Source organism: Pseudophryne corroboree, unplaced genomic scaffold (genome assembly GCF_028390025.1).
Source record: "Pseudophryne corroboree isolate aPseCor3 unplaced genomic scaffold, aPseCor3.hap2 scaffold_1677, whole genome shotgun sequence".
Classification (NCBI taxonomy): domain Eukaryota; kingdom Metazoa; phylum Chordata; class Amphibia; order Anura; family Myobatrachidae; genus Pseudophryne; species Pseudophryne corroboree.
In genome coordinates, this window is record NW_026968313.1 from 96,330 (window position 1) to 104,840 (window position 8,511).

The 8,511-nt window shown below is 41.4% G+C and overlaps 4 non-coding genes across 4 annotated transcripts; all 4 read right to left on the reverse strand.

Moving 5' to 3' along the window:
• Positions 1 to 3,726: 3,726 nt before the first annotated feature.
• Positions 3,727 to 3,890, reverse strand: LOC135001823 (U1 spliceosomal RNA). Its single transcript, XR_010203152.1, has one exon. It is a non-coding gene; the product is annotated as a U1 spliceosomal RNA (small nuclear RNA).
• A 151-nt stretch (positions 3,891 to 4,041) lies between these two features.
• Positions 4,042 to 4,205, reverse strand: LOC135001805 (U1 spliceosomal RNA). The gene has a single exon (XR_010203134.1). It is a non-coding gene; the product is annotated as a U1 spliceosomal RNA (small nuclear RNA).
• A 674-nt stretch (positions 4,206 to 4,879) lies between these two features.
• Positions 4,880 to 5,042, reverse strand: LOC135001834 (U1 spliceosomal RNA). The gene has a single exon (XR_010203160.1). It is a non-coding gene; the product is annotated as a U1 spliceosomal RNA (small nuclear RNA).
• Positions 5,043 to 5,194: 152 nt separating this feature from the next.
• On the reverse strand, positions 5,195 to 5,358 carry LOC135001798 (U1 spliceosomal RNA). The gene has a single exon (XR_010203127.1). It is a non-coding gene; the product is annotated as a U1 spliceosomal RNA (small nuclear RNA).
• Positions 5,359 to 8,511: the final 3,153 nt, after the last annotated feature.

The following is an 8,511-nucleotide window of genomic DNA, read 5'->3' on the forward strand; positions in this document are numbered from 1 at the left end:
ATTGAAATTCAAGCTGGAAAGATGATTTTAATATATCACTTGTACATTTTGTATTGCTCTTCTGGTGACAATGTAGTTTGTTTTTGTCAATTACCATTTTAATAATCGGGTAAAGAAAATTAAGTGGATTTTTGAAAGAAAACAATACTGTCAATATACTATTAAAACAAATGAAAATGGTAAAAGTTATTGTACTTTAAGTAAAAATAAAAGAGCAAAAATATCAATCCCAGTTTTGGATTACTTTAATTAACAAAAAAAAACGCATATAGCAGAGGATAGTTTCAATCTGCCTACCTCTGGGCTATGGACCCAGCATGCTTCCATTACAGTACTCTGCTGCACATGTAATTGCAAGAGATCCTGAAGTACTCACTCATCATGGGAAAGTACCAATGTGTTTCTTCATTGGTTGATGGAAGAAACATCTTACAAAAACTCTCCAGATTATTGACTAAAGTTTTTCTAGGAAACGTTCTAGATGAATGCTTATTAGCCTTTGTCAGTATGTACTTTTGCAAAGTGTCGCTGTGGCGCAATCAGTTAGTGTGTAAGGCTATTAACCAAAAGGTTGGTGGTTCAATCCCACCCAGGGATGTAATTGACCTTGTTATCAGATTTTGGTGATCTTTAAGTAGACAAGTCAAAATTTCAAAAACCCCTGTTATGGTGTAGGGTACCTGGCCTTCTCTGATGTAATCAGAGTTAGATTTGATTCAGTGATTTTATAAAAACAGCTAGGAAGCACAATTTAGCAGTGGTTTGCAGAGAAAAAGAAATATGCTGGCAAAAAAATCCAATTGAGTGATTAAACAGCTCTTCATTTTCTGGCTTTATTTTTATGCTAACAAATTTGTTCTCTGAAAAGTGTCCACAAAGCCAAGTATCTTATTAACATCTTTGTAGGGATGGTTTTTCACCTATTACTAAATTAAACTTGCTTCATTGGAAAGGCAGCAAGATGCATCCTCATTTCAATATCTACTGAAATAATACAGGTTGACACCAGGAAACATTAACGCCACTGCATCCTTGCTGCTTTCTCATGTGGAAGTCTGTTTAATGTGAAAACAAGGTGATATCTAATTAGCACACAGGTAAGGAATTAAGAAAATCTTTATTTAAGGGTGAAGATGTTTCTCACAAAATCATTGCCCCAATGCATCATTGAAATTCAAGCTGGAAAGATGATTTTAATATATCACTTGTACATTTTGTATTGCTCTTCTGGTGACAATGTAGTTTGTTTTTGTCAATTACCATTTTAATAATAGGGTAAAGAAAATTAAGTGGATTTTTGAAAGAAAACAATACTGTCAATATACTATTAAAACAAATTAAAATGGTAAAAGTTATTGTACTTTAAGTAAAAATAAAAGAGCAAAAATATCAATCCCAGTTTTGGATTACTTTAATTAACAAAAAAAAAATGCATATAGCAGAGGATAGTTTCAATCTGCCTACCTCTGGGTTAAGGGGCCCAGCATGCTTCCATTGCAGTACTCTGCTGCACATGTAAGTGCAAGAGATCCTGAAGCACTCACTCATCATGGGAAAGTACCAATGCGTTTCTTCATTGGTTGATGGAAGAAACATCTTACAAAAACTCTCCAGATTATTGACTTTTTAAAGTTTTCTAGGAAACGTTCTAGATGAATGCTTATTAGCCTTTGTCAGTATGTACTTTTGCAAAGTGTCTCTGTGGTGTAATCGGTTAGTGTGTTTGGTTATTAACCAAAGGGTTGGTGGTTCAATCCCACCCAGGGATGTTATTGACCTTGTCATCAGATTTTGGTGATCTTTAAGTAGACAAGTCAAAATTTCAAACCCCCTCTTATTGTGTAGGGTACCTGGCCTACTCTGATGTAATCAGAGTTAGATTTGATTAAGTGATTTTATCAAAAAACAGCTAGGAAGCACAATTTAGCAGTGGTTTGCAGAGAAAATGAAATATGCTGGCAGAAAAATCCAATTGAGTGATTAAACAGCTCTTCATTTTCTGGCTTTATTTTTATGCTAACTAATTTGTTCTCTGAAAAGTGTCCACAAAGCCAAGTATCGGATTAACATCTTTGTAGGGATGGTTTTTCACCTATTACTAAATTAAACTTGCTTCATTGGAAAGGCAGCAAGATGCATCCTCATTTCAATATCTACTGAAATAATACAGGTTGACACCAGGAAACATTAACGCCACTGCATCCTTGCTGCTTTCTCATGTGGAAGTCTGTTTAATGTGAAAACAAGGTGATATCTAATTAGCACACAGGTAAGGAATTAAGAAAATCTTTATTTAAGGGTAAGATGTTTCTCACAAAATCATTGCCCCAATGCATCATTGAAATTCAAGCTGGAAAGATGATTTTAATATATCACTTGTACATTTTGTATTGCTCTTCTGGTGACAATGTAGTTTGTTTTTGTCAATTACCATTTTAATAATCGGGTAAAGAAAATTAAGTGGATTTTTGAAAGAAAACAATACTGTCTATATACTATTAAAACAAATTAAAAAGGTAAAAGTTATTGTACTTTAAGTAAAATAAAAAGAGCAAAAATATCAATCCCAGTTTTGGATTACTTTAATTAACAAAAAAAATGCATATAGCAGAGGATAATTTCAATCTGCCTACCTCTGGGTTATGGACCCAGCATGCTTCCATTACAGTACTCTGCTGCACATGTAAGTGCAAGAGATCCTGAAGCACTCACTCATCATGGGAAAGTACCAATGTGTTTCTTCATTGGTTGATGGAAGAAACATCTTACAAAAACTCTCCAGATTATTGACTATTTAAAGTTTTTCTAGGAAACGTTCTAGATGAATGCTTATTAGCCTTTGTCAGTATGTACTTTCACAAAGTGTCGCTGTAGCGCAATCAGTTAGTGTGTACGGCTATTAACCAAAAAGTTGGTGGTTCAATCCCACCCAGGGACGTAATTGACCTTGTGATCAGATTTTGGTGATATTTAAGTAGACAAGTCAAAATTTCAAACCCTCTCTTATGGTGTAGGGTACCTGGCCTACTCTGATGTAATCAGTTAGATTTGATTAAGTGATTTTATGAAAAAAACAGCTAGGAAGCACAATTTAGCAGTGGGTTGCAGAGAAAAAGAAATATGCTGGCAGAAAAATCCAATTGAGTGATTAAACAGCTCTTCATTTTCTGGCTTTATTTTTATGCTAACAAATTTGTTCTCTGAAAAGAGTCCACAAAGCCAAGTATCTGATTAACACCTTTGTAGGGATGGTTTTTCACCTATTACTAAATTAAACTTGCTTCATTGGAAAGGCAGCAAGTGATGTCATCCAAGCAGTGGGTCAAAGTTGGCTTCATCCCTCGTCTGCTTATGAAAAGAGAAAAGGGATATGCAGGGCATGGCGGCCTTTTGCGACGCTTGGATGACCCCTAGTTCGCATTAAACACCCCCACCCTCCTTCGGTGTGGGGCTCATGTTGGCCATGCCCCAGCCCCTAAAGCATTCAAGCTGATTTCTTGCAGCAGCTGGGTACTGTAACAGCTCCAGAGCTGCTCTGTAAGGCAAGTAAAAGGGTGTGGGCCCTGCAGCACTACCTGTAGTTTGCATTGTGCATTGGAAGGCACAAAGTAAGCAGACGGGAGGAGAAGTCAGGATAGTGCACAAGGTTATAGAAGGGATGGGCTCAAGAAAAGAGAAGTGGAAACAGACAGCATACTAGGCTGGAGAGAGACCTGAGACAAAGAGATCTGAATTATACGAGAGCCGTCCAGGGGAAACACAAATTATGCAGTCAAGTTTCCCACATTTGGGGAAATCGCAAGGGGCAGCACACCCAGAGTGCAATGGGTGAGCCTTGCCCTGGGAGAAGCACCTTCATGATCATAGTATCTCACCTGGCAGGTTAGTAGGAGTTGGGCTAGAGCTGGGGAGGGTCGCTGCTCGGGCACTACCTTTCAAGTGAAGGAGATCCAACTGAGGCAGCACAAGGGAACTCTCAAAAGAAGAACAAGGCTAGAGGAAGATCTGAGACAAAGAAATCTGACTTTTACCAGAGCTGACCAGAGGAAAGCACAAACACAGTCCACCACTACCACAAATAATGCAGTCGAGTTTCCCACATTTGGGGAAATCACAGGGGTCAGCATACCCAGAATGCAATGAATGAACCTCACCCTGGGAGAACAATCTTCATGACAATAGTATCTCCTATGCAAAATAAGTATGATTTGGGATAGGGCTGGGGAGGGCCGTTGCTCAGGCACATCTCTGTCAAGTAAAGGAGATTCAACTGAGGCAGCACAAGGGAACTCTCATCTGGGGACAACAACTGCAGGGAGAACACATATTTTCAGATGAACATGGGGTGGCAGAAGGCTGCCTAATACTGAAGCACCCCCAAACAACAAACCAAATGCAACAACTAGTGCAAGCATTCCTGGGGGATGGCCTGCAGCAGATGGATTTGAATATGGTGATGTCATCCAAGCAGTGGGTCAAAGTTGGCTTCAACCCTCGTCTGCATATGAAAAGAGAAAAGGAGCGTGCAGGGCATGGAGGCCTTTTGTGGTGCTTGGATGACCCCTAGTTCGCATTAAGCACCCCCACCCTCCTTCGGTGTGGGGCTCATGTTGGCCATTCCCCAGCCCCTGAAGCATTCAAGCTGATTTCTTGCAGCAGCTGGGCACTGTAACAGCTCCAGAGCTGCTCTGTAAAGCAAGTAAAAGGGTGTGGGCCCTGCAGCACTACCCGTAGTTTGCATTGTGCATTGGGAGGCACAAAGTAAGCAGACGGGAGGAGAAGTCAGGATAGTGCACAAGGGTATAGAAGGGAGGGGCTCAAGAAAAAAGAAGTGGAACCAGACAGCAAACTAGGCTGGAGAGAGACCTGAGACAAAGAGATCTGAATTACATGAGAGCCGACCAGGGAAAACTCAAATTATGCAGTCAAGTTTCCCACATTTGGGGAAATCGCAGGGGCAGCACACCCAGAGTGCAATGGGTGAGCCTTGCCCTGGGAGAAGCAACTTCATGATCATAGTATCTCACCTGGCAGGTAAGTAGGAGTTGGGCTAGAGCTGGGGAGGGTCGCTGCTCGGGCACCCCCCTGTCAAGTGAAGGAGATCCAACTGAGGCAGCACAAGGGAACTCTCGAAAGAAGACAAAGGCTAGAGGAAGATCTGAGACAAAGAAATCTGACTTTTACCAGAGCTGACCAGAGGAAAGCACAAACACAGTCCCCCACTACCACAAATAATGCAGTCGAGTTTCCCACATTTGGGGAAATCACAGGGGTCAGCATACCCAGAATGCAATGAATGAACCTAACCCTGGGAGAACAATCTTCATGACCATGGTATCTCCTATGCAAAATAAGTATGATTTGGGATAGGGCTGGGGAGGGCCGTTGCTCAGGCACATCTCTGTCAAGTAAGTTGCATTTGATTTGTTGTTTGGGGGTGCTTCAGTATTAGGCAGCCTTCTGCCCTACCATGTTCATCTGAAAATATGTGTTCTCCCTGCAGTTGTTGTCCCCAGATGAGAGTTCCCTTGTGCTGCCTCAGTTGAATCTCCTTTTGGAGAAGACCTCAATAAGATTGTAGCTGATCTGGCTACTGCTAAAACAGCTTGCCTACCTAGTATGACTCCTACCACGCAGAAGGCTAAAAGTACTTTTCTTGGCCCTTTCATCCTCCAGGTAAAGCGTACCCAAGGTCAGGCATACCCAAAGCAAGCTCATGTTTCCAGACCTGCCAAGCCCAGACTGAAGCAATCCTGGGCTGCCCATCAGCCTGCTTCCAAAACGGACAAGCCTGCCGCATGACGGTGCAGGCCTCCCTCTGGGGGATCCCAGGGTGGGGGGCCCGACTTCTAGGTTTGGCAAAGAAAGGTATAATTCTAAGCTAGAGAATTCTGTTTGGAGCTCACCTTGTACTTTGTGAAGAAATAATCAGCATTGTGGCTGAGCAGATACATGTAGTGTGTGGCTGCAAACTGCATGGATCTGCTGCGTTGTAATGCTGATTCTTTTTTTTTGCAAAGTACCAATAGCTTCATATAATGTTCACAATTTTTATGCAGGATCAAATAGCTCAATAGGTAGGGTGTTTGATTAGAATTCAACAGGTTATAGGTTTGAATCCTGGGTATGGTAGTTTGAGATGTGTTATTTAATAAAGTATGTTGTTCTGACTGCCGGCATCCTATCACCTGGGATATCATACTAAATAAATGGAGTTGAGAAAATTTTTTTTTTTTTTTTTAACTAGGGACAATTTCCAGATACTTCTCTTTATAACTGAGATTGCCCCCTGGAACTTCACATCAGTTGACAACTATGCATGAGTGGGCAGTGCTTGCCCTGGATCTGTCCACCCATTTATGTGCCGCCATAAAATAAAGCATGACTAACAGTTATCCTGGGCGTACACTACACAATTATCTGTCAGGCTATCTATCCAGTCTGGATGGATGGAATGAAAATCTGGTAATGTATAGGAGCAAATGTCAATTAACCATTTGCTCCCAAACACTAGAAAAGTGGTCAAAAATGGTCATTACACAAATTGGTTAAACCCAAAATTTAACCAATTTGTTTAGGGGACCATTTTTGTCCATTTTTTAGTGTTTGAGAGTAAATCGTTGATGGTCATTTGCTCACATAGATAACCGGATTTCTATTCCAACCAGCCAGTGTTGGAGAGATGGTCTGCCAGATTACATAATGCATACCAGAGCCATAACTAGACTTTTTGGTGCCCTGTGACAGAGAATTATATGCCCTCCCCCCCATTTTTGCAATATGGACAAAAGGCGCATGCCTTGTGGGGAAGGGGCATAACAAGATTGGTCTCAGAGAAAGCACATGAGATATGAAGATATATCTAGTATACTTGACACTCAATGGTTTGTGGTATTGCAGGGGTGCCCTCCTTAAATGCATATACAGTCACACATGGCATGTTTGTGTAAATGGCATATCAGCAGTCAGCACTAACTGGTGACATGCCATTTGTACAAGTAAGCCATGTGTGACTAATATATAAACATACTTTATTAAATAACACCTCAAACTATCATACCCAGGATTCAAACCTATAACCTGTTAAATTCTAATCAAACACCCTACCCATTGAGCTACTTGATCCTGCATCTATTCTAACCTCCAAAAACAGATTCAGTTGCATTTTCCAGCGTGTTTTGTTTGCGCCTTTGCAAATGTCTTACATCGACAAACTTATTTAGTACTATTTTGCAAATAGGGTTACATTGTCGCAACATTGTGTTCCCTAATTGCTTGATTTTTTAAATGCAAAAATTGATAAAGACACCTGATAATTGCTCTGTGGAGTCTTCTTTTGTGTCTACTTCTTATCTACATTTAATTCCCTACCTATAATCAAGGCATTTTTAAATGCTGGGTGCTGCCAAGACGTGAGGCCTACCTAGTCTTTAGATCTGAATTTGAATGTACTTGTGAACTAACTTAATTTCCTACTTCTAAACTCATTCCTAAATTCACTACTTACATTAATCCTGTAGTTGGGCATTTTGAGCCTTCAATTGTGGGCATTGTTTTGTGTCCAGACCAGCAGCTGGTGGTGTGCATTTGCTGGAAAGGCATCGAAGACCTCCGATATGCTGCATCTCCTGATGTGTGTCTGCCTCAAGTGGCTGTCAGCAAATGCATGCTAGACACCCCATTCCAAGCTGATTGTGACATCACGGAACATGCATCATAGAACAGGCATGCTAGAACATGGGTCTTCAACCTGCGACCCTCCAGCTGCTGTGGAACTACATATCCCAGCATGCCCTGCCTCAGTTTTAGCATACCTTAATAGCAAAACTGTGGCAGGGCATGCTGGGATGTGTAGTTTCACAGCAGCTGGAGGGCCACAGGATGAAGACCCATGTGCTAGAACCAAACCGCAGGTACATTGAATGCTAGCAAGCTGAATGTTTAAATCCTTTTTGTTCCGCAGCATTCCAATGCGGAAGATTCCATGGAACCAGAGATTATTCCATTGAGAAGGACATGCTGCCTGGATGACTGCACTGTGCAAATTAAATCACGGAGCCAGTTGGCTTGTGGGTGGCTCTGGTGACTGGGTGGTTGGGTGGGCGGTGTGTCGGAGGTGGAGCACATGCAAATGAATGTGTATCATCCAGCTAGTGAGAGAGAAAACTCATGCAGGAGTGTGCCTGCTTGTCAGTGAGTTATGCACCTTGCCAGACGTCAAATCTACATGGAGCAACTGGAGGGGACAAGAGCAGGTTTGGAAAATATAGACAGAAGAGCATATATGCTGGCGCATTCTCCATGATTGTGTCGGCTTATGTTTTGGTGCACTGCACTTTCCTCCACTAAGTTTTAGCCATTTTGTTTAAACGCAAGTGTAGTTGCTTCTCGCTCTTTTGGCTGTGATATTGTATTGTGGTTGAAGAGTCTGCTGGAGGGATTGTTTTCTTCATTGGCGAGAGACTGAAGATATTCCAGGATGGAAGGCTTGGGAACACTATCCGTTTTTCA